We start from the raw sequence: 26,429 nt of genomic DNA, 5'->3' as shown, positions 1-26,429 counted from the left end.
AGTACCAATTGTTTATTGATATAGATCTTTTCAGAATACTTGAAAGTTGTAGAAAACAAAATAAAAAGGTTCAATAATACGATTCTGTGCACTCTGTAATAGAAAATGTAAATTCTGTTCAAATGTGCCCTCCTCTCCATTACTCGTCCTTCAGGATGTTCCACATCATGTATCAAAGAAATTTTGTTTAACTTTTTTACTATCGAGTTGTAACTACAGTACGACCAAAATAGATCTATTGAGCCATTACACTCTGTACAATACTGTTTACCACTACAATTGCAAGCTTCTTCAGAGCATTGGTTATTTTTTTATTATTTATCCATGGGCAGACGCTGTTTGAAACCCAGTTAGGGATGGGCATGAGAAAGAATAATGAATAAATTTGAAGAATAATGGAACCCTGCTGCGAAGTGATTACAAAAAATATATATTTACAAAAATAATAATAATACTTATAAATTGGGTGTTGGTCTAGTGGTCAGGAACGTGGCTTTGTGTGAAGAAGGTCACCAGTTCGATCCCGCGTATGGCAACTTTTTATTTGATAGAAAAAATTATTTATTGTAAAGTATGGGCTTTCGCCACGCCCACGACACCTGATTAGTGGTTGGACGTTAAGCCCCGCCTGAAAATGTAGGCGATTACTTTATTTTTTATTATCTGTCAGTGGGAAGAGAGAAAACTTTTTCATCAAGAAAAAATTCAAAAAAAAAAAACTGGACAACCCTATTTGGAAGGAAAAGTTGATATTGTAATAATATAGTTTTGAAGAACTTCATAACCCTCTAAGGCCACTCATGTAACCCCCCCAAAAAAAGAAAAACTGCAAGAGACGGGAGTCGAGACAGAAAATCTAGTTCCAAATGAGGGATAAGTCTGCTAAAGGTAAAGAGCCGCTAGTCAGGAATCGCCAAAAAGCAGCGCCAATAAATCCAACCCCTCTTTTCGCCTGCCAAGAACATCCCCTCCAAATTGAAGTAAAGTAACTGCCTAATTTTTCAGGCGGGCTTTACGTCCAACTACCAATTAGGTGTCGTGGACGGAGGCGACTAGCAAACATACTTTACTGTAAATTTCTTTTATTAACCTTTAAATAAAATCCAAGGCCTAAGCCCGGGGAATCGAACCCAGCATCACAACACATATTAGCTTTACAGGTCTCGCCTCTTAAACGCTCGGCTACCGTGGCGCCACATTAAAAGAAACTGATTAGATGCTAATTAAAATCCAGTTTCCTCTCCAAGGAAGACCCAAGTAGGACGGAAAGCCGACAATTGGAGATAACCATTTCCCTGATGCTCCTAGATAGATTATATCCTTCTCGATCAACGGTTATGCTACTCGATCAGCATAATTAACTCTCAAAAAACTGAAAGTAAAGCTCGTAGCCTACTTCAGTGCCTTGAAAATGAATTAACACAACTTTTTATGGCCAAACTTACAAGAAATACATCCCACGCTTAGAGTTACAGGTGTAATTATTGGCATAAGATTTATAAACTTAGTAAATTATCTGATGTTACAATGGAACTTCTGAGTCGTGTAATAACTATTGCCCTGTTTCTTGATTTATGTAAATAAAACTTAATTGAAAACAGTAAATACAAATATTACAAACAAATAAATAAAATGAATACTGTCTAGCGTAAAACTTAATAAAATCAACATAGTTCTAAATCGAACCGAATTTCTCTGAATCAAATAAATGTTATCTATGAAATGTAATAAAATAAACTAGACAGTTCAATTTAGGAGAGTGACAAAAAAAAACTGAAATCCCGATAAAATTGGTTTCGAAATGCTTCAAATCAATGACAGTTTTAGTTATTTTAACGTACCTGCGGGTATCCCAGTCTAACACAAACAAAACACTTAAATACTGACTCCACAAATATTCCAAAAAAATACTCGAAAAGCCTGCAGAGATAGTTGATTGTGTGTAACTTTTTATTTTTCTTTGGGTTTGGTCAAACCACAGCCATCTCTCTCTGACCTCTCTCTCCATCACTCCCTCAAATCATAATTATAATTATAATCAAATTATGCCTAAAATTATAAAAGAATTCATAACACTAAAAAACACTACGTTGGATCTTTTATGCCGCAATTCTGCATTTATTAACAATAATTGATCTATGCCTTCATTGCTCACAAAACTAAACTAGTCTGCCCCTCCAGTTAGATATTAAAAATAAGAAAAATTCCATTTAATTTGAAATTAAATGCTAGTGCTTTAGGGATAGCAGCACTTTACATTGATCTGCCAGTGAACGGTAGTCCAATTCACAACCCAAAGGTAGCAGCACCAACATACCTAAAATAAATAGAAATTCTTCGTTTAAAAAAGGAGAAAAAAACTTTTAATTTGTTAAATCCAATTTTGAATCAATTTTTTTAAATAAAATAATGTAATTAGTGGAAAAAGCCTAGCTATAGTATTTATTGTTTGAATTATTATAACGTGCCGCTACACGGCGGTGCTATTAGGAACTATTCCAGTACTGACTAGGGTACACTCTATCCACAGTTGCAGCAAGTTCGGCCATGCATTATTGATTAAATGAATGTTTTAAACTTGTCCTAGACGAAGTTATTTAATTTTTTATGTTATCTTATGGCTTGACTTTATTTATAGAATGTTTTTATTTCTCGTTGAATACCATAAATATCATAGCGGCGATTAACCTTCTTTCGTAGTAATTTTTATATATTGCTACAGCTACCTTTTGGCCAGAAATTGGACTACAATTTGCTTGCAGATCAATTAATAAGTGCTGCTATCCCCGAAGCCCTAGTTTAAAGCGTTTGTTTAAGGAGAATATGTACTCTCATCTCAGGGGAGTTGTTATTCCCAACTACTGGCTTCCTGCTCATTATGCAATTTTTTTTTTAATTAGCATTCCTCCAGTTTCATTTGAAGCCTCTGCTTCAGAATAGCTTGGTATTATAACTTGAAATCTTTTGTATTGTACTTGACGGAAAGGAATATAGAATTTAGTGGTTGCCAAAGAACAGCACCAAACCAACCATAGTTTCAGAAGTTTAACTATTAAAATATTGTAATATTTAAATTTTAAACAAATAGAGTAAATGACAAATTTGTTTAGACCCAATTTAAACGAGTTGTTGCCAAACCTCAATAACAAAACACCAAAATACCAAATTGGCAATTGACACCATCAATATCCAATTATTAGTGGGCGGTTTCTAGGCTTCATTTTCACTAAAAGATTATTTATTGGTAAAATTTATTGACTTTCATTTCATTACTAAAATTGATAATGTATCAGGTTCATTGTCAGTTTATGTATGCATTAGAACATTTCAATAAATATGCATACATAAACTGAACAATATTAAAATAATAAATGACTGATTCCAGAGAATAATTTTAGCGTACATAAATTATTTTTTTCAGTAATTAAAGGATAATACGACAATACATTTTATTTTATTCTTTATTAAAATGATTTTAAATAAAAAATATTCAACACTTCTACTCTAACTTGTTTGCGAAAAGTATCACTAGGTAGCAACACTATTGAGCTGTAGTATCACTTGACTAAAGCGCTAGTAGACTTTATCTGAACTATTTTTTCCGTATATGTCCATAAACAAAGTACACTAAATCCAGAAATAACACTTAGCCAATAACAGCATACAATTCGCAATAATGCAAGAAACATAATTGTAAGTATTTGGATTTCAGTAGACAACCATTTCATTAGACGCCAATATAACGAATACTATTTCAGTTTGTTCACCTATATTCATTTACTTTATTATATTTCTATTTCATTCCAGTTAGATTAATATCAACATTACGATGTAGCAGAAAAGGCAATAAGATGATACTGAAATTTTCAGGAACTAACAAATCGATAGAAATCCAGGAAATTTGGTTCATTTAGAGACAATAGTTTGATCCTTAATTGAGAGTAATTTCAACGTTTTAGATGCGATGTAAGCGGAAATAAACGATGCTGAAGTTTAAAGGAGTTTACATCTTACCAAACTTTGAACTTCAATATCTCGCTAACAAATCGATAGAAATCCATGAATTTTCGTTCATTAAGAGACATTAGTTTGATCTTTAATTGAGAGTAATTTCAACGTTTTAGATGCGATGTAAGTGAAAATAAACTATGCTGAATTTTAAAGGATTTTACATCTTACCAAACATTGAACTTCAATATCTCGCTAACAAATCGATAGAAATCCATGAATTTTCGTTCATTAAGAGACATTAGTTTGATCTTTAATTGAGAGTAATTTCAACGTTATAGATGCGATGTAAGTGAAAATAAACTATGCTGAATTTTAAAGGATTTTACATCTTACCAAATTTTGAACTTCAATTTCTCGCTAACAAATCGATAGAAATCCATGAATTTTCGTTCATTAAGAGACATTAGTTTGATCTTTAATTGAGAGTAACTTCAACGTTTTAGATACGATGTAAACGGAAATAAACGATGCTGAAGTTTAAAGGGGTTTACATCTTACCAAAGTTTGAACTTCAATATCTCGCTAACAAATCGATAGAAATCCATGAAATTTCGTTCATTTAGAGACAAAAGTTTTGTCTTTAAATGAGAGTAATTTCAACGTTTTAGTCGCGTTTTTAACGGAGATAAACGATGCTGAAGTTTGTTGTTCCACGCTTTTCTCTTTTTGAAATTGATTTGTTTCTTGGTAAGTTGAATAGTTACTTTGTTCCATCATCTCAAGCTGTGCGTTGTTTAGAGATTCACCATTAGCCACATGAACTAATAAAAAACTCAAGCGTAACATTAAAAAAGAAATGCTACTGATCTTTTTCACCCACCAATTAGTAGCTATAGCCAGAGGGAATTTTAATTTAGAGTTGATTAAAATATAAACTTGTTATTCGTGTTTCATACTGTTTAATAATTGTCAATTGAAACTGAATATCAATTTTATTAAAAATTCTTTCACCTTATTTTTGTTCCATTTTAATAAATTATTACGTTTAATGGTTTTTTGTCTGGTTATAAATTATTGGTTCAGGATACAAGAAATAGATCCATGTATAGGAATTTGTTTAAATATGGAGGTAAATGATTTTTCTAGTTCGGAATATTCGATATGTGATGTGGTTTTTTTGGTGGGTAGGGGGTATTTAGTCGAATTTTATTATCGGAAAATTGGCGTTACAATTTTTTGTCGTTAATTTCGACTTTGGTATTAATTTTAATAAAAGTTTAGTACATTTTATAATTTAAAAAGGGAAAAATAGATTATTGCCAAATTTTGTCTTGATTTTTATTTAGTTTCTGCTCAGCTATCGATCTAGGTTCTAGGTATTTATAACAATAACTTGGAAGGGATTAGGGTAGACTATCCATAGCACTGCAAAGTAATGTTTTTAAAAAGTTTAATTAGTGGTAAGCACTAATTGTGATTTAAATGTCCAAAGATTGGAGTAAATTTATTAGGTAGGCCTTTCAGAATAATAATAAGAAAATATCGTGCTAGAGAGAGTACATGATAATGAAGCTAATTATATTTTGCCAAAGAAAGTTTAAAGTTTATATTCTTATTTATAAAATAAATATTTCTTTTAAATAAAGTAATTAGTATTCTTTTGAGAAAACTTCTCCTTTGGCTAGAAAAGCTGCACATCATTTTCCTTTTATCTTATATACAAAAGACGTGTCCTTGCTTATAAACAGCAAAAGTATTGATGAAAACTGAAGATATGAGAGTAAAATATTTAAATTAGTAATTATACTAAAATATTGTAACGAAGTTGACCTGGGCATAGAAGAAAGGCCTAGATCAGGGGTCGGCAACCTATTTCAAGTAGAGAGCCATTTCTCCTTAAATAATTTTAATAAATCTTACCAAGAGCCGCAAGGATGATAGTGTAAAAAGTTGTAGTAGATCATTTGTATTCACAAATTATTATTTTATGATATTCAATAACATTTAAATGTTTTATTTATTTATTTTCACATATTGCAAAGTAAATAAACAAATAAATAATAACTAAACCTGTGATTGAATGAAAATGGCGGCAGTCTTTTGTAATTACATACTGCATTTTAAAATAATTCTATTCAATTTCAAACCAAATCTCATTTAAAATTCTTTTTGAAAAAATATCTTTACTTTAATAAATGAAATTTTCATTTGTTTCAATAAAATTGAAATATATAATACGTATAATTTAGACAGGCTGAAGAGCCACAAAATTTGGTTAAAAGAGCCGCATGCGGCTCGCGAGCCGTGGGTTGCCGACCCCTGGCCTAGATTGTTCTAGGGGTTGAGCGATCAAAGTCAGTAACAGGCCGCCACTGCATAAACAAAAGGGCGGTATCTACCTGTGGCAGAGAAGAAAGGCCTAGATTGTTCTAGGGGTTAAGCGACCAAAGTCGGTATCAGGCCACCACTGTGTAGACAAAAGGGCCGGTCTTTACCTGAACTAGAAAGGAAAGGGCTAGATTGTTCAAGGAGTTAGTGGCCGGTGTAAAAGCCAGCTAAGAGAAAGGCCTCAGTTTGGGTGGTGGCATATGTGTTTTCCCAGCCAGTGATTGACAGGTAGGAGCGAGACAGAGAGTAGGAGGAGGGCGGCACCCAGCTGAGGTGGTGGCAGTATGTTTTCTCCAGCCAATGAACGTCAGGAGGGCGTGGAAACTTATGCTCAGAGAGTTGGAGGAGGGCAGTCCCAGTTGGAGGGAGACACGCAGTTAAAAGGAGGCAGATACAGCTGGAGAAGTCAGTTTTAAGAGTTATTAGAGTTTAGAGTTGTTAATCAGTTTTAATCAGTTAGTTTTGAGTGAGTCTTGGAGAGACGTTAGTTTGGAAAGACACTTTGGAAGTGACAGTTTGAGAGAGTCAGTGTTGCGGAGTGCTTCAGAGATAGCTAGTCAGGCGGTTAGTCAGTTAGTGAGTAGAGCTTTGTTTGTGTAGCAGAGACTAGTGCAATTCGGTGCAGTGCGGACCAGTGGTCAGTCGGGGAACAGTTTTGTGGCGTTACTTAGTGAGTAAGTAACAGTAAACTGTTGTGACTGTTGTAAATGGTGACTGTAATGAATAGCGTTAGTTGCTAGTAAATGTTAATGTGAGTAAAGGTAATGTGTTAATAAATCAGGTTATTACTTACAAATTTAGCGAGTTTTATTATTTAATCAAACCCACATATTTAACGTAACTAGTGGCAGGCATTAGTTATAGGTAAAGTTTCTAGATAAAAGGTAGAAAAACTTTACAATATGTTAATATAACATTTAATACTGATTCAAAAAAACTTGTGGTAAACAACAAATTTAGGAATTATAAATCCTGCTAAAGAGCGTTGCATATATGTAGATGTCTCCAACAAAGAGGTATTTTACAAAATCCCACTAGAAAAGGAAGTTCATTAAATATATCTTAGAAACAATGCGAAAATGACAGGAAAAAGTGGTTTGAGATTTTCAGGAATATCTTTTTTGTTGGTCAAAAATTTAATGTCTGGCTTCATATTTAGTATAAAAGCTGTGTGGGATCCAAAATTGAATTTAAATAAATCAGCACCCAGCCGACTCGCAGCATTCTAGGAACTCTATATATTTTATAGAGTACAACAACAACAACAATAACAACAACTTCCAACCTCCATCAAAATTGAATTAAACTGTAATTTAATTTCACTAAACACATATCATTATATAACTGTTTGTATACACCTGATTGGGTCTGTTTTAGTTTACACAGGGTAATTACTAGATTGTGTATTTTGCAGTCACGTACAAAATGTAGATCCACTTTAGTACGTTGTAAAATTAGCATGCTTTAATATTATTATATGAAGCACAATGCACTGTTGGATTTAAATAAGCAAGTATACAATATGGTGCCACAGGTAAAACAACATAAATTTGATTCTCATTCAATTATTAAGCAAATTTAGGAATCATATGTTAAGCGAATCCAGTAGAATAAGGAATGATATTTAGCTTTAAAGGTAATTATTCGAAAAGATTCAAAGAAAACAAGATTAAAAAAGGTGCCTGTGGATTTTTGGAAAACTAAAAAAAATCATTCATGCCACAAATAACAATATTTTATTACAATATGTTGGTCACTTAGATAATAAAAAATAAAATCACTTTTACTAATACTACATTTAATAATTCTATTTACAATTAAAAATAGACATCCTTAAACATAAAAGATAAAAACATACACACATTTTTACTTAAAAATATAAATATAAGTAATAAAATTCTATTATAACTTAAGAGGGCTCATTCTTAAGCTATAACAGTAACTAGAATTTCTTTTTTTTTCTTAGAAATTTAATACAATATGTATAAACACTTCTTATATTCCTACATATACAGTCGTTTGTGCACATATAATATAATTATTATTTATGTTCTTTGTACAAATTAGAATTTATTTTTTATAACCTCTCTGTGTTAAAATTTTTATTTACTAATATCTTTATTAACTTTAAATATGAAGGGAAAACAAAATATTTAATTAGATGATCTCATAAAATATCTAAAATAGTGTAAAACAGATTTATTTACATCATAGCTCTATTTTTTTTTTTTTTTTTTCTTTTACATTTTTTGTTTGTTTTTGTTGGAATAATGGAAATGGACTTCTTCTCTTTAGTTGAGCGTTTCTGCTTGTTTTGATTATTACAAAAAAAAATAAAATAAAAAAGATGCTTTTTAGATTACATAAAATTCATTCATTCATACAAAACTTCATTCATACAATTGTTTAAAAATTATTATTCATAATAAAGAATAGATATGGGACCAAAAAAAATGACTTTGTTAATTATATAATTGTTATTAAAAAATATTTTGTCCATTCCCTTTTTTGCTAACTTAAATTTTAAAGCTCTATCCAAAGACTACATTTATTAATAATTTGCAATATTTTAGTATTAATTTAATTTATATTTATTTATTCTTCCACAAACATACAAATTCATGACATAAAATTGTTTATTCCATTTTTGATTAATTTTCATTTATTTAATTTTTACTGTGGGATATTTATTTATTTATTTTTATATCCATAGAAAAATTTATTATTACAATTACTTTTTAATATTACTACATTGATAAATTATTAAAATAGCAATTTCTTTGGAAAGCAATTTTTTTTTCTTCCATTTTTTTGGCAATTAAATTTGGTATTTGTTCTTGGATGTCTTCTTTGGTAGAGTAACCGAGCAGGTCGTCTGTTCAGTAGCCATTATCTGCAACATAAAGTAGAAATTGGTGAGGTTGATTTTTTTTAAAAAAAATATATATTACGTGTTTGGGGATGTAATAATTGATTAAGAAAATAGATTGGCCGAATGAAGCCTTTCCAGTGCTGTGCCGTACTGTGATAAGTGTTCTCTCTTTGCAGAAAAGGGCAGTTATGAGCTATAAAAGGCTCCACAAAATTTTAATTATAATAACTTAAATTTAGTACCTAAACAGCTCTTTTGCCGTACAAAATGAAATTTTAGTAATTTAAATCTTCCATCCCGTAGGAGAGAAGTGGACTAGCCACTTCTTCAGGGGTTCTTGGCGTCGTCCCTGCGGGTAATCCCAGCCTAACAACAACACTTTACATTGCCACTCTAAAAACTCGTATTCAATACACATATTATAAGGGCCCCGGACTGTAAGAGATAGATGATGTTTACGACTTATTTGGGTTCAACAAAACCCACGCATGAATTATAAAGCTCACCACAACATTCTCACTCTTACATGGACACATTTGCACTCTACAATAAACACACGTGTGTATACAGTAACACTGGGGAAGCTATAGCTATGGGGCATTCTATAAAGTAAAACTTCGTCCTGTCTCAATTCTAATTAATTAAATTAATATTGGTATAAATAATAATACTTTATTACAAAATAATAAACAAGTTAATTAAATAGACAAATTAAAACTATAAGTTAACCTTAGAACTACAAGTAAAAGTTGATTTTTGACGTGTTTTATTTTGTTCTTTAATTTTTGTTATCGTGATTTCTATAACCTGGCTTTTCTATACCTTCTCCTATACCTTCATGTGGTTTTTGTTGACATTAGAAAGTTCTCCGCCATTTATTGTTCAATCTGCTTTTCATTTTAGAGTTTGCTTTTCTATTTAATTATTATTGTTTCTTTGTTATTGTTCATGACATTATTTTGTGTACTCCTAAATTGAAAAAACCAAAATCAGAAATGCCACAGCAACTATTGTTTGTAAATTTTGTGATATTTTTTGGGGTGTCTATTATACAGTTTGTAAAAGCATATATCGCACTAAAATACACTTTTAGAAGAATAACTACTAGGAAGAGAGAAACGATTAACTGAGTGGTTAGCGTACACTGGATTCCAAAGCTGAGATCGCAGGTTCGAATCCAGCTGTTGGCTGTTAGAATTTTCTTTTTCAAGAGGCTACTTACAGCACACTGGGAGGTGATAGACGTTGTTGTTCTGTAACGAGAGAACATTGTCCGGCTATCAGCAGTGCGCTAAAAATAGCTTTGGATGCCCTTAATCTCAGATGTTACCGCTTCTTAAATAATGTAGGTAAATTAAACAAAAATTAAAATGAATAAATCAACAAACTACGAGGGTCGTTTGAAAAGTCCGTGCAAAAATAAAAACTACTTAATTTTTTGGGGTAAACCTTTTTTATTTTTCAACATAGTCTCCTTTTAGGCTTATACACTTCGTCCAACGCTGCTCTAGTTTGTTCACACCTTCCGAATAATAGGAAACGACGCTTAAAGTCCTGCGGATTCTTCTGGAACAGCTGCAAACCGTCCTTGCAACACTTCACACGATTTCGTTTTTGGTCAAGCGTGAGCAATCGCGGCACCCATCTTGCGGATAGCTTTGTCATGTCCAAATGTTGATGCAAAATATTATGTACCCGTTCATTCGAGATGCCCACAGCACTAGCAATCTCACGCACCTTCACTCTTCTGTCATCCATCACCATATCATGGATTTTATCAATGATTTCTGGAGTAGTAACCTCAACAGGGCGTCCAGAACGTTCAGCTCACTTGTGCCCATATGGCCACTCCGAAAATTTTGAAACCTCTTATAAACTGTTCTAATCGAAGGTGCAGAGTCACCATAATGTTAATCAAGCTTCTCTTTAGTCTCCTGAGGCGTTTTGCCTTTCATAAAGTAGTGTTTAATCAACACACGAAATTCTTTTTCGTCCATTTTTTGAAAATCACTCGACTTCCTCGATTCAAACGAATGCCAAACACAAAGAAATAGACCGATCTGGCTGACACTTAGTGTGTGTTCTTCCAAGAGATACTACTAACTAAACATAACCTCGATAAGCGCCAGTAGTGCTATCTCTCTGACTTTGCACGGACTTTTCAAACGACCCTCGTATATATCTTCCCGTAGAACTGTAGAGCTACATAAATACTCACAAATTTTAAAATTAATTGGGATGCATTGCTGGATAAAATTGTAAGATATTTAAAGCAAATCTCAAAAATGTAAACGTTTACAATGTAGTAATTAATTAAAAAAACAAAATTATTATAATAAACAATTCTGTCACAATAGAATATTAAACATAAATATTAAACAATTAACAAAGCATATAACCCGCACAAACTACAAACAACAAAACAAACATTTATTTACACAAGATTTCAAAATTCGAATTCAGTAATTCCTTAAATGATTAATTATGCCACTAAAATAGTGTGTCCAAATAATTCAGCTTCGATTAAACGATTGATTGCTTACCAAAACAATATGTCTAGGAAAATCAATTGATTTTGAGTCAGATTATTTAATTGTGTACTTATTTAAATATTAAAGTACGACTGTTATTAAAAGGAATTGTTGTTCGTAACAGTATTTTGTGGGGGAGTTAATTTGAGATGAAAAAGGGATTCCTGGAATCAAAGGATTGCTTGGATTAAGTCTATTGTTTGTGGGTCACTATTTAATATAACAAATCAATAATTTATTATTCAGTTCGTAGGAATCAATTTGAATATGTTGAGGTATGCCTTTATTTACAGTTCTTTTAGCGAACCATCTTTTAATGGATTGTATTTATTTAACCCAGATCAATCAATCTGGCATTTCATTTGACAAGCTTGGCAATTTTCTTCTGTTCGGTAGCTTCCATTTATTTTTTCAAAATCGATAAGATTAAAAAAGGTTATTTAAAATTTTCTGAGTTAATTAAAACTTTTCTCAATTACCTCAGAATGGCATCGCTAATTTTATCCAACAAATTTTTCATTTTGTTTATTATAAATTCAACTAGTTGCAAAAGTTCGGCTTAATTACTAACTGGCCTGGGAGAAAAAAATGAAATTTTTAGTAGAAGTAGCTCTAATTAGTTGCTTTAATATTTAATTTTCTTGCACATAGCTTTTTTTTTTAAGGCTTCAATGTAAAATTTGCTTTAAATATCCAACATCTGAAAAAAATTCATCCAACAAGTTGTGATATTAGTTAATTAGATACAAAAATGTAATTATCAATATTAAAAATTAAACGCTTTCCCAATTTTTACTTATTGTTACGGTCTAACTTACAAATTCTTGTTTTCAAATTTCAAAAATTTGAGTTACAGTAAATAATTATCAATTTTACATCATTTGTAAAACCGTAAATTATATGAAAATAGAGCAGGAACTTAATTTTTTGTAGAAAAATTAATAATAAACGTATGCGTTTATTTGAAGCAAAATCGAAAAACTTCCACAATTTCAGAAGTAATTAAATACATATTTTTTTATTTTTTACTTTATTTACTTTCACAACTGCAGTAGATTTCTGCAATAAGTGAAGCTGATACAACATGATACAACTGAGTTCACTCCCAAAGAAAAAACAGTTCATTAAGAAAGATTATTAAGTGTGGCCATCTGCGCTTCAGCCTTCTTGGGAGGATTGTCTGGTAATACAGCAAGTTAGGGATACAAGTGGATTGAGATGTGAGGTAATAGAAGCCCGGAATTTAATGTAACGGAATCTTACAGCTTCTGAAACATAGGGGAACAAGGAAATCTCGGAGCAAGGTAGAGTTTAGAAACAAAGTAAGGTGCATTAGCGATTCTACGGAGTGTTTTTGACTGGAAGGATTGGATTTTGTAGATATTGGAAGCTTTGGCTGAGCCGCAAAGTTCCATTCAGCATGTCCGGACATTTATAATTTAAAAAGTGTTATTAAACACCAAATCTTTTAGCCAACTTCTTGGTAATCTCACCAGATTTTGAATGCGATTTTTTTCGTAATAAAAAAGTTACAAAAGATATTCATTCTTTTAAAGTTAACTTCACAAATAAATATGAAAAAAAAAAGTATAGTTTAAAAAGTACGTACAAAAAAATAATGGACTTGAAAATATTCTAGTTAAAATATGACTTTAGAAAGGAACTGTATCCCAGGAAATGGAAGCGATCTTTACCCGGAACTGGAAGACTTCAATAGGATCCATTTAAAAAGAATGGCAACGAGTATCTTTTCTTAGTTATGGAATTGTCTCTTCTAAAACTTAAAATGTAAAGTGCCCGAGGTAGCTCATTTCAATTTTTACATTTTTTTTTACCTCGAGAGAAAATTAAAGATCACAGACAAAAGATTTATAATGCAAAATAGGCCCACTAATCTCTAATAAAAACTTCTCTTAATGAGGTTAGTAACCATTTTTTTTACACTTTCTTACAATTTCTCATTCTTTCATTGCCCTTCTTTTTTTGTGTTAATGGGTAATATCTCAATCAATAATTAATTTCTCAACTGGGAAAACGTTTTAGGTTAGAAGGTTTTCTTTATACAATACACATATACAAGATACATAGAGAAAGGAGGGAGAGAAAGAGAGGTAGGAAAGGAGAGCGAGTAAGGGAGGGAGAGAAAGGGTGGGAAGAAAGAGAGGGAGTGAAAGGAGGGAGAGAAAGAGAGGTAGGAAAGAGAGTAGGAAAGGAGGGAGAGAAAGAGAGGTAGGAAAGAGAGTAGGAAAGGAGGGAGAGAAAGAGAGGTAGGAAAGAGAGTAGGAAAGGAGGGAGAGAAAGAAGGGCGAGAAAGGGTGGGAAAGAAAGAGAGGGAGAGAAAGGATGGGAAGAAAGAGAGGGAGAGAAAGAGAGGTAGGAAAGGAGGGAGAGAAAGGGAGGGAGAGAAAGAGAGGGATTGAAAGGAGGGCGGGAGAGAAAGAGAGGGAGAGAAAGGATGGGAAGAAAGAGAGGTAGGAAAGGAGGGAGAGAAAGAAGGGCGAGAAAGGGAGGGGGAGAGAGAGTGGGAGAGAAAGGGTGGGAAGAAATAGAGGGAGTGAAAGGGAGGTAGGAAAGGAGGGAGAGAAAGTGAGGGAGAGAAAGGAGGGCAAGAAAGAGAGGGATTGAAAGGAGGGTGTGAAAGGGTGGGAGGGAAAGGGTGGAAGAGAAAGGATGGGAAGAAAGAGAGGGTGAGAAAGAGAGGGAGAGAAAGAGAGGGAGAGAAAGGGAGGGAGAGAAAGGAGGGCGAGAAAGGGAGGGAGAGAAAAAGAGGGATTGAAAGGAAGGCGTGAAAGGGCGGGAGAGAAAGAGAGGGAGAGAAAGGATGGGAAGAAAGAAAAAGAAAGAAAGGAGGGAAAGAAAGAGAGACGGATTTCTGTTTAAGCACATTATATAAAAACGATTTTTTCATTACTTTGAAGTCTATATTATAATAATATTTAAAGGAGCGATTAGAGACAAGGTCCGCAAAACTAAGATGTATGTATTGTGACACTGAGGTTCGATACCCCCAGTTTTAAGATTTTTTTTTTTTTTGTATTTAAGGATCTGAGGTTACTGGCATCCGGAACTTTTTTCAATAGATTAAATATACCTTTATACAGTGTTACACAGAACACAGTCCAACAACGTACAATAGCCCTTAGAAAGAAAAAAATCTAAGGTACAAGCACCAGGATTCGAACCTATGATCTCCGTGTTGGAAACCAGTATTCGCTAACCACTCAGCTAATCCTTCCCCTGTTTATACCTTGAAATTTTAATTAATGTTTAATATAAAAACTTTTATAGTAAATTACGTTTGCTAGTCCTTGATTTAAAAAAAAAAAGTTAACTAAAATTTTCTACTTTTTAGATCGTAAATTGCAATTAAAATTTCTTGTATAAAATGTTCCAATCTTTTTTATATTCATTATTTAAATATACAATTTTCTTTCTTTACTCATTTTTTTTGTTTTTATTTGTGTAGGTACTCAAAGATTAGAATATCAAAGGAATTAAAGGATGGATAAATAAATAGATATGAAGCATTGAATTCTTTTTTATTTCTACTTCTTAGGTCTAGTTGTATCTTTTAATACAAAACGATCAAAGAAAATTTTTATCCTTTCAAAACGTTATATTTATTTAATTATTCGTTGCTGAGATGTAGAAATTTTGAAAGAGAATAATCAGATGCTGGAAATCCTTTTTAAAAATTTCCTCTTTTAATGCAATACCATCTGAAGGCCCAAGATTGGTCTTCAGGATATTGGTCTTTAGGATTGTCTCACAAATAAAAACTACGCCAAGTTTTTGTTGCAAATAATTTCAAATTTTTGTGTAACCTCAATAATTTTGTTGCCCCCCCCCCCTGACAATTAAGAATTAAGTAAGTTTTTGTCATTTATTTGTTCAGTTTTTCAGTAATACTAGAAGACCTGTTGATGTGGTCAAAGGGGTGTAGATAGTGGGCGCAGTGTTTAAATTAGTTATCAGTAGCGATGAGGCCGAACTGGCGTCAGTCCAATACAAATAGCATTAACTGCGTTCCGCCTCCTCGGAACGACTACCACATCTCTGTTTGTTTCCGTCCCCCACTGTCGCACTCGTTGCTGCCCCCGCTGGTATTCTTTATTTTTCCTCTCTCTCTCTATATTTTTTTTTACTATCTTCTCCATTGGTGAGCACTCCGTCTATTTTTACTGCCGCCTCTTGGTCGCCGCCTTCCTCGTACCATCGTACCTTTACGTCAAACTTGTCAATAATAACAACTAAACGACATCTTTGTAGCTCCTTCTTTTAGAAGCGATAATAATTAGCAAATACCCATTCTTTTTTTATTCGTAAAGTTATGGTAGAGATACCATAAATCATTGAATAATTCATTTTCTGCAATATTTTCTTTAGTCATTAAGAAATATTTTATAATTAAAAAATTATTTCCTAGAGTTCAACAAATCCTAACGACCGACAGCTGTGCAGCGTAAAGCCTTCTCTTTCGATTGCACCGTCTCACGTGTTTGTAGAGAAATCTGTCTGACCGGAACCGTCGTTTGTGTAAGGAGGTGTTAGTTTCGTTTTGCGCGAAAACATGATATACTACACATGTAGTAGAGCAAAGAATTGTCCTGAAATTTCACATGATACTTGGTAAAACCGCTACTGAAACTTATCTTTTATTAAAAGAAGTTTATAGCGATGAATGTTAATGACGTGCGCGAGTTTTTGAGTGGTTCAAGCGTTTCCAAGATGGCCGAGAAGACTTCGGAGATGATGACCGCCCGGGTCGCCCTTCCACGTCCAAAACGGATGAAAATATCGATTATAATTAATCAACATTACTACCGGTGAGGTACTTGCTCAACTCCGTGAAAGAGTAAGGAAAAATAACGACCCGATTTGTGGAAGAACAAGTCACGGGGTACTCCATCAAAACAACGCGCCGGCTCACAACGTATTGTCTGTCAAGACGACGTTTCTAGCCAAGTACAACATCCCAGTTTTAGGGCCATCCGCCTTATTCGCCTGAACTGGCCCCATGTGACTTTTATCTGTTGCCACAAAGTCAACTCTGCACTAAAAGAAACACGATTTCAGTCCGTTGAAGCTGTGAAAGAAAAAGCGGCACGCGTCATGCAGGAGCTCACAGAAAAAGACTTCCAGCACTGTTTCGAACAATGGTAAAGTCGCATGGAGCGTTGTAGGGATAGTGGAGAGGTGTATATTGAAGGTGATAATAACTAAATATGTTTAAATTTGGAATAAAAGGTTTTACAGCAGTAGTCTCGTTATTTAATAGACACACCTCGTATTGCCTCGTATTTTTTTTCAAGAATCCAGCATTCTCGCTAACCACTGAGGTTAATTCCTTCCCTTTTTTGGGGAAGTTTGTAATTAATAAATTATTATTTTGAACACACATCAAGTAATAGCTCCATTAAGGGAGTGGAATTCCGTTTTTAAATTACCCATAATACTTTGTTAGCTTTGCAGGTTGTGCCACTAACCGCTCGTATATCGTGGCGCCTTGCTATAAAACAAGATCATCATGTTCATAGCACGCAGTATTGCGTATTAATCCCATTTATTGAGGATGACCATTAAGAAAAAATATTCTGTGGAGAATTTCTTCTTTTTTTACCGTTAATTTGTGCTACAATCAGCGCGTTGGCGCTGTAACAGCAAACAGTAGAAGCCTACGAGCGGAGAAGTTACCCAGTGGTAACACTCCAAAACATTAGACTGTTAGTCACTCTTCACTAGAGAGGAGATCTCGAGGCCACTGTCTTTTAAGGCGTCTTGCCGGGTTATCAGGAAGAGTTCTAGAAGAAAGATTTTGAGCTAGAAAATTTATATTAGATTGCAGGCATTTGGAATATTAAGGTCAGTGTGTATAGTCCAGGTTGGAGACATAAAATGGTGTGTTTACAATAGATCGAAGTATTTTAGATTGAAGAGATTGAATCCTTTGAAGATTGGAGCGTTTGGTTGAGAACCCCACAGCTCTATTCCATACGCCCAAATGGATTTTAAAATACAGGTAGTCCTCAACTTACGACGTTGATCCATTCCTACGCGGCGTCGTAAACCGTTTTTTTCGACGTAAGTCGGAACATACGTAAAGTGTACCATATACTGTACAGTACAGTACTGTATTGCCACAATAACAGTACGGTACTGTAAGCACTTAGCCTATCCTAACACAGTACCCTACATAATTATCAAAAAACACTGTATAAAATACTGTACAGTACGTTTAATAATGGAATGAAACAGTAATAAAAAACAGTAGTGTACTTTACGATATTTAATTTCACTTCTATGGTGATGGCCTTCCTTTTCTTCGATGCACTGCCATCAGAAGAGTCTGCCTTACGTTTGGAAGCCGTAATGAAGGACAAAAAGTGATCGTGACAACGATGTTAATGGCGTACTGGGATGCTGGTGACGCCGTCTTTCTCGGTCCTAAGCCGCTGCACACCAAAACACGTACAGTAGCTCGCGGGCTTTTCATACTTCTGTACAGTACATACTGCACACCAAAACACGTACAGTAGTTCGCGGGCTTTTCATAGTACTGTAAATGGGAGTCGTAACCACGAAACGTCGTAACTCGAGACCGTCGTCACCGGAGGACTATAAGTAGTATAAATTAGTCTTTTGTTGTCCGGAGAGGGTTTTGATCTATCGTCTAACAATCTTTTAAGTAGCCGATAGCGCCTGTTTAGTTCTGTTCTTTCAAGTCTAGTGTGGGGGTTCCAAGAAAGACTTCGGAAGAGTAATGCGACGAAGAGGGTGATGTTTCGAGACTTAGTTTCTTTCATTAAGCTTATTCAGATTTTCTATTCAAGATTATAAGGTTTTTATAAGTATTATCATACGTTAATGGGACAGCAAGCAGAAAAGGTTTCATAATAAATATGCTGTTAGAGGTTAGGTTAGGCGTGAATCATGTATGGGAGAATTTCTTATTTTGCCACCCCTAAGGATACGAGGGCTCGCTTCATATATTATGTCCTCTTAAATAATAACAAAATATTTTCTGCTCCGTTTGGTTTCTCAGTTTCAGTCATAATCCATTTCCTACTTCAGCAGACTGTGTAACCTTGCCCTACATTATTTAACCTTCAAAACTTGTTCTTCCAAAAAATAAGTTCAGCTTTTTCAAATGATTCTTTTTCACAAAACAATGTTATTTGGCTCTCTAAACTTTTTGCTTATTTGTAAAGGAGCGTTAAATGGATTCCACTAAGTGATTTTATTCACCATTTGAGCATTTCGGCTCTCGGCCGTCCTTCGGAGAAGTGTTCTGGGAGCACAGTCTAAACTAGAACCGCAGTATCTTCGCGTAGCAGTTCAATTCGTTAAGTAATTAGCTAACCCGTTCCTAATTACTGTTATTTTTGTAAATGCACACAGCTCTTTTTCAAAATGTATATTTGATGAGCATTTAATGATTATGTTACTAGCATCTTGTTTTCCTTAAGACAGCTGACGAGTAATTTCATGACAATTATCACTTCAAATGTTTTTTTCTTTTCAAATGTTTTCCCACTTATTGTTCATGTTTATTTTTACAAGAACTTAATTATTTTTAGTTTGTATTTACTTTAGTACAAATATTTTTAATTACCTCGTTTTTTTTTAGTGTTAATACTGCATAATAACGAGACTATTGCTGAAAAACATTTTATTTTAAATTTATATATATTTAGTTATTATCACCTTCAATATACACCCCTCCCCTATCCCTACAACGCTCCATGCGAATTTACCATTGTTCGAAACAGTGCTGGAAGTCTTTTTCTGTGAGCTCCTGCATGACACGGGCCGCTTTTTCTTTCACAACTTCAACGGACTGAAATCGTGTTCATTTTTAATGCAGATTTGACTTTGGGGAACAGATAAAAGTCACATGGGACCAGGACAGGCGAATAAGGCGGATGGCCCTAAAACTGGGATGTTGTACTTGGCTAGAAACGTCTTGCGACAGACAATGCAGTGTGAGCCGGCGCGTTGTCTTGATGGAGAACCCCCGTGACTTATTATTTCACACAAATCGGGGGTCGTTTTTTCCTTATACTTTCACGGAGTTGAGCAAGCACCTCACCGGTAGTAATGTTGATTAATTATAATCGATATTTTCATCCGTTTTGGACATGGAACGGCGACTCGGGAGGTCATCATCTCCGACGTCTTCTCGGCCATCTTGGACGCGCTTGAACCACTCAAAAACTCGCGCACGTCATTAACATTCATCGCCATAAACTTCTTTTAATAAAAGATAAGTTTCAGTAGCGGTTATACCCAGTTTCATGTGAAATTTCACGACAATTCGTTGCTCTACTACATGTGTAGTGTCATGTTTTCGGTAAAACGAAACTAACACCTCTATTACACAAAAGACGGTTCCAGTCAGACAGATTTTTCTACAAACACGTGAGACGCTGCAATATCGAAAGAGAAAAGGCTTTACGCTGCACATCTGACGGTTGTTAAGATTTGGCGCATGCATAGGTTTTCTGTAGCAGCATCAGTCTCGTTATTTAATAGCCACACCCTATGATGTAAAATGTACAAGTAATACATGTTACAAAAAAGTTTGACACAATTTAAAAAGTAAATTATAACATAAATTCATAAGAACCAAAAACTATACTAAGTTCTGGATACTATAACGAAAAAAATTCCAAATTTACTGAAATTAAGAACAGAAACCTTTTTTTTAAAAAAATCATTTATTGTAATTTACCCCTGCAACAGTTGTTGCAACAAGCAAATATGGTGAAAGAAGAAAGAAATAGAAGAAAATCATGAGAGGAGAAGGCACCCAGTGGTGCCACTCCAGTAACGTGTTTTGCTCTCACGATAAGAGTAGTTCACGAGAGGCCATCTTCTCTTCAATCTTCTTAGAGGATTACCTGGTAATGTGGAGGAAGATAGGTGTTCTATGAGGGGGTTAGGATGAGCTGCTGTAGAGTGGAATGATGAATTTGAGAAAACGAGTGTTAGCAAGATCTGCAATGAAAGGGATTTTGAGGTCATTATGGATAGTGAGGTTAAATACATAGAACGGAGCGTTAAGAAGTTTTCGAAGAATTTTTGTGACTGTAATGTCTGGAGGCGTAGTAAGTTGGAGCGCTTAGTAGATCTCCATACTTCTGTGCTGTATGACCAAATAGGTCGCAGTAACAACAGGTATAAGAGTCTTTTGTTATGTAGGTTAAGTTTCGAACGTTTGTCTAGCAGTCTGGCGAGAAGTTTTGTAGCGTTGGTTAGTTTCTTGTCTTTTCAGTCTAGTCTGGAGGATTCCATGTCAACCGTTTGCTTCTAGGTACATTCCAAGGTAGCGTACTTTGTCCTCAGTTGGCATATAGGGGTTTATAATTTCCCGTTTAGTGATGCAAACTTATCCCACTATTTTCCAGTGATATTGGACCATTTTAGGGAGAATGATTAGTTTTAAAAAACTAATCGCAAAGAGACTCGCAATAATAGTTTTTGGTTAATAAGTAACATTTTTGGTTTTAGCGAATTCACTGGTAAATTCAAGCTCAACCAATAATCATACACTGATTTTATTACAGTTCTATGCTTTTTACGAAACTTATATTCTACAATAAATTGCTGATGTTCTGCGGTTGCATGAATACGTTACAAAACAGCAAAACTACATCTTATTGTTTCCAAAATAGTTCCTTGTCTAAATTGCACAAAGTACTGTGACAAATATGCTATTAACAAGATATAAAGCTATTATTATCATAAAACGAAGACCGTTCATCAGACTTAATTATAATGTCTAAGCCATCTCCAGAATACCTTGGACTACAATAGTCTTAGATGTTGAGCTAGCTAGCAAGCTGTACCTTAATTGTTCACTTACAAGATAGAATAATTAGTAAAGCTAAGACAAACCACTTCATTTTCCATCCCCCTCTTGCAATAACCACCTCTTAATCTGTTTACCTATGCAAGCTCATTCTGCACAACTTTACCACTGAGTTCTAATCGATCTGAATTCCAGATTATGTAGAACAAATTGCTGGCATTTAGCCTCGATTTCGACCCGTTGCTACTCCTAATTTCACACCTATATGAGTTTAACTATCATCTCTGCTATTACTCAACGCATCATGAGCAATGCTACTAGAATTGCTGATCAATATTGATGGGCTATTGCTTCAATATTATAGCTCTAATTATTAAAATTACCAATGCAACGGAGGCACGAATTTTGTTATTTATTCTTTATATAAATTATATCTAAATCCCTTTGGTTTTTTATCTTAAGAGCATTTACATTGTTCTTATTTAAAGCATTTTACATACTGGTGTCCATCAATATACAGGAGTTCATTGCTTCATCTTTGTATTATACTAGCTACTTAGCACTGCGCAGGTACGAGGATCTAAAATGTGTAACAAAAATATTGATAGCATTATATCACTTATATAGTAAGAAAATTTTAAAATGTTCCAAGATTCCCAATATAGTTATCACAAAGTGAGTACGCGAACTAATGGCATCCATCAAGATGTACCCCCAACTTCTTTGCAAATGATAAATGATGAGACAGACGATCATCAAGTATATTGAAACTAATGTATCACATATTGTCGTAGACCATTAATTTCTGTTTTGCAACCAACTAAAGGTCGAATATTTTAGTCTTACATCCTGCAGTGATAAATATAAATTGTTTGAAATAATAATAAAAAGAATAATATTGACAATATTTTTGGAAACAATCTAAAGAAAATACAAAGACGGTTGAATTATACGATTAAACTGCGTTCAGATAAATCGGCTGGTGAAAATAAAAAAAAGAAATTCGCCTACGTAAGATTACTAACCATAGAACAACTACAAATAGTTAGGGAAGAAGATTAGCCGAGTGGTTAGCGAATACTGGTTTCCAACACGGAGATCACAGGTTCGAATCCAGCTGCTGACCCTTCAGATTTTTCACTTCACTATGGGCTACTTACAGCTCATTGTTCGGTGGATACACTATGTTCTATGTAACGAGAGGCTAGAAATCTATTTTTAAAAAAAGTTCCGGATGCCAATAACCTCAGAAGATGGCGTTCCTTAAATAAAATCCAATCTTCTTTGTGAAGAAATTAATGACTATCTACTCTTAACAATCCCCGTAGGAGGAAGTGGATTAACCACTTCTCCAGGGTACTTGGCGTATCCCAGCCTAACAACGTGAACATGAGCAACATATACTGTTACACCCCCAATACATTTACACAGTACATATAAGGCATAATCATCATAGGAACCGTTGTGTGCAGATTGTGTGAGGATGAGGAGGAAACGGGCTCTCACTTGCTGTTCGATTGTGTTGCAATCGAGCGGTTGCGCTATGAAACCATTAGATCTTTGCAACCAAAGGCGCAAAAAGAACTAGTAGGGAAATTCCTCAACCTCTTTAGGTAGGAGAGGTTTCATCTACTAGATCCAAAGGGTATGACACAAGAAGCCTCTTGTGGCGGCGGTGCCATGGGGCACAGGTCCCGTCCCACTAATCTAATATAATCTAATCTTCCTAATAATATGGTGTTGGTGTAGTGGTTATGAGGTGTAGATTAGTAAGTTCAAGATCCTCTCAGTTCGAATACCGCATGTAGCTACTTTTTAGCGTTAACTGGATTCCCAAGCGGAGATCCTGGGTTCGAATCCAGCTGCTGGCCTAATAAGAGCTTCTCTTACAGCTTACTCTTCAGTATTAGGACAGAGTTGTCTTGTAACAAAGAGAACACTGTCCATTGGCCATCAGTGCGTATTGACGTCAGATGTTGACGTAATTTACAAAAAATAATTCATTACCCGTAAAATTACAAATTTTTAAGGAAATTGGTTAAGCAAAAGTACCATTTCTTCTAGAAAAAACATTGTTTTTAAGTTAATTGGTTCTCACAAATTCGTCTTAATTAAATTTGGACATTCCAATCCATCAATCCAATCCGAAATCCATAAATATTTCTCAATAATATTTATTCCTGATTAGGGAATAAAAATATTAAAATATAGTTTTATTATTATTATAAAATAAAAATGTATCTAGTCTTCAGGGTTTTGGCTAACCTACGATGAAACCTGGACAGTGACATAAAACGGTGATACGTACTTCAATCTGGACGGGCCAACATTTCATAATATTGAATTATTCATAACCTTCTGTTCGTGAGTAATCCCTTAGAAGGGTGTCCAAAGTTGTTTACGCCTTTTTTTTTTTGCTTATTACACATCAAGGTAAGCACAAGGTCTTGGTAGATGTTTATTAACCATATTTTATTTATACTTTTACGTACGTACATTTATTTATTTATATTTTTTTTAATGAGAATGTACAGGGTGCTGCTAAATAATCTCCCTATTTTGAAATGTAAAGAAACATTTAAGTTTTCTGTATACAGATCACTGAAAATGAACCACGTACACCTCACTTGTCCGAGATATCCTTTTTTAAAACTAACTAGAAAAAACTTCTGAGCCACCAAAAATTAAATTTGTTGTATACGATAAAAAATCTGTGACCAGTTTTTGATCTTTCATCTATCATAACAGATAGATTTGTTTTTACTAACTCGCATTACTTATGGACTTCTAGTCAGCAAGTGTAAGTGCATGAAGGAATCATAAGTGAAGTTGAAATCTCTTCAACAAAAACTAATCCATCTCTGAAGATACATGAAAGTCCGAAATAAACATGCGTGTTATGTCGAATAAAGGTTCTGTCAGGAAGAAGATGAAACGGCACTGCACGTGTTGTGTCAGTGTGAGGGGCTTGTCTGGCTAAGGATGTTACTTCTCGGGGAAGGAAAAACCAAGGCCTGAGGAGCTTTACCCAAGTGTCGCTCTCCAGCATTAAGAGACTGTGATTAAAAGGACAGTTCTGGAGGGTGAGCTTTAAAGTGAGAGGAGCCACAATAGATCCAAAGGGGTCGCAAGTGGCTAGTCTAATCTAATCTACGTCGAATAAAATCGAAGTTATTATTCTAAGCATTGGGGAACCTATCTACATTTTTCGAAATTAATATTGATTTGTTACCAATACTTAGAGCTTAAAGCTTTAAGAATGACTAAACCTATTCAGATCGGCCTTGAAAAAACCTAATAATTATACTGTTACAAAAAGCTTACAATAGAAAAGAAGCAACTAAAGTAAATGTCAAATTTTAAGTTCTAAGTAAGACAGCGTTTCCCAACCTGTGGTACGCGAGATGCTGGTTGGTGGTACGCCAAAAATAATCAATAATGGCGGACATACAAAAATTTAAAAAAAATTAAATCATAAAAATATAGAAACGTTTTTTTCCTATAATTCATAAAAATTATTTTAATTAATAATATTATACAGTAAAGTTATTAACATGTACAGTAATAAGGTTAGTCTATCTCAAAATATACGAGTAAATATAACAGCACATTTAACAGGATTAAAATTGTCTTTCACGGAGTATTTTCCCAAAACCCGAAAACACAAATGATAATTGAATTTCAAACCCCTTCAATAAAGGAAATTCAGGAAAAGCTACATCATTATCAAACAAGGATAATATAACAGAATTATCATGTGACAGAACTTAAATGATAACCGTGTAAATATCTGCTTAAAGAGACTGAATTGTAATGAGTAAGCTCTATCCAAGCAACATTAAATTTAATTGGTACTTACAGGTAGTTGAATGCTTAAAAGAAATTAATTTAGAAGATTCGGGCATAAATATAATGATCCTAAAGAAGAACTTTGTAAATTAATTAATAATTTTGGAAAGAAGAATGTGTATGCAATTTTTAATTATTTAAAAAAAGTTTTAAAACTAAGATCTTACACTTTACGAAGTTTATAAAGTGGACATGAACTTGAACACTCCTTTGTAACAGATACATTGTATCTCTATACAAATAAAGATAATAATAATAAAATAACACACTCCGAATAACAAATTTCACGAAATACAATCACTTTTACGAAGTGGTATTTAACATGATGTACTACCAAGTGGTACGCGAGCCAAAAAAAAGGTTGGGCACCTTACTACTGACTGCACACTCCATAGGCGACAAAGAAACATGCCGACAATACATACTGGTGTTTACAAAGCTCAATTTGTAAAAGTCCCAATAATTTTCAACGCTGTCTACTTGAACGTCTCCATTTTATATTAAATTTCCTGAAAAACAAAGCTAAAAAAAAACTGTAGTCGGAAACGAATCAATCATCAAGAACAAGGGATGTCCTAGAGTGCCATCGAATGAATTACTTTTCTTTTAGGTATACTTGATACAGGCAGCACCCCCACTTGTGAAATTTATGTTTAGCTTTTTTTAACTTAATATTTATGTTAAAAAAACGTCCAACATTTTTAAAACAAACTCTGTAAAAACCTTTTCAAGATTACGTACTTTTTATCAACTTAATCGATCTCCATCTGATCTAACTTTAAAGATAATTCAATTTATCTTCTTTCAAAATACTACCATATAGTCTGATTACTTTTTAGCTATCTCTGGACTAACTGCAGTACTAAATTATGACTATTAACAGCTTAAATTTGCTTTGATTTTTGTAGTTTTTTGGTAGAAAAAAACTACAAAAAATTGCATAAAAATATTTAATTAGACTTAAATGAATTAATGAATTATTTATGAATAGCTTCATTGAGTGACCAGTAAAATGGTACCCAATTTA

The 26,429-nt window shown here is 33.9% G+C and overlaps 2 protein-coding genes across 7 annotated transcripts in view; one reads left to right on the top strand and one right to left on the bottom strand.

Annotated features, from left to right (window-relative positions):
* Positions 1-26,429, top strand: part of LOC141447250 (uncharacterized) — a 182,608-nt gene that overhangs the window by 133,718 nt on the left and 22,461 nt on the right. The window lies entirely within an intron of this gene.
* LOC141447249 (prolactin-releasing peptide receptor-like) overlaps positions 8,060-26,429 on the bottom strand; it is a 383,052-nt gene continuing 364,682 nt past the window's right edge. For both annotated transcript variants that reach the window (XM_074114571.1, XM_074114573.1), the window contains exon 7: positions 8,060-9,232. The gene's annotated coding sequence lies outside the window, so the exon portion shown is untranslated. The remainder of the gene's footprint in view (positions 9,233-26,429) is intronic.

The sequence above is a fragment of the Rhodnius prolixus genome, unplaced genomic scaffold (genome assembly GCF_049639745.1).
Source record: "Rhodnius prolixus isolate KJV_2025 unplaced genomic scaffold, Rpr scaffold_7, whole genome shotgun sequence".
NCBI lineage: Eukaryota > Metazoa > Arthropoda > Insecta > Hemiptera > Reduviidae > Rhodnius > Rhodnius prolixus.
This window is presented reverse-complemented; position numbering and strand designations above follow the sequence as displayed.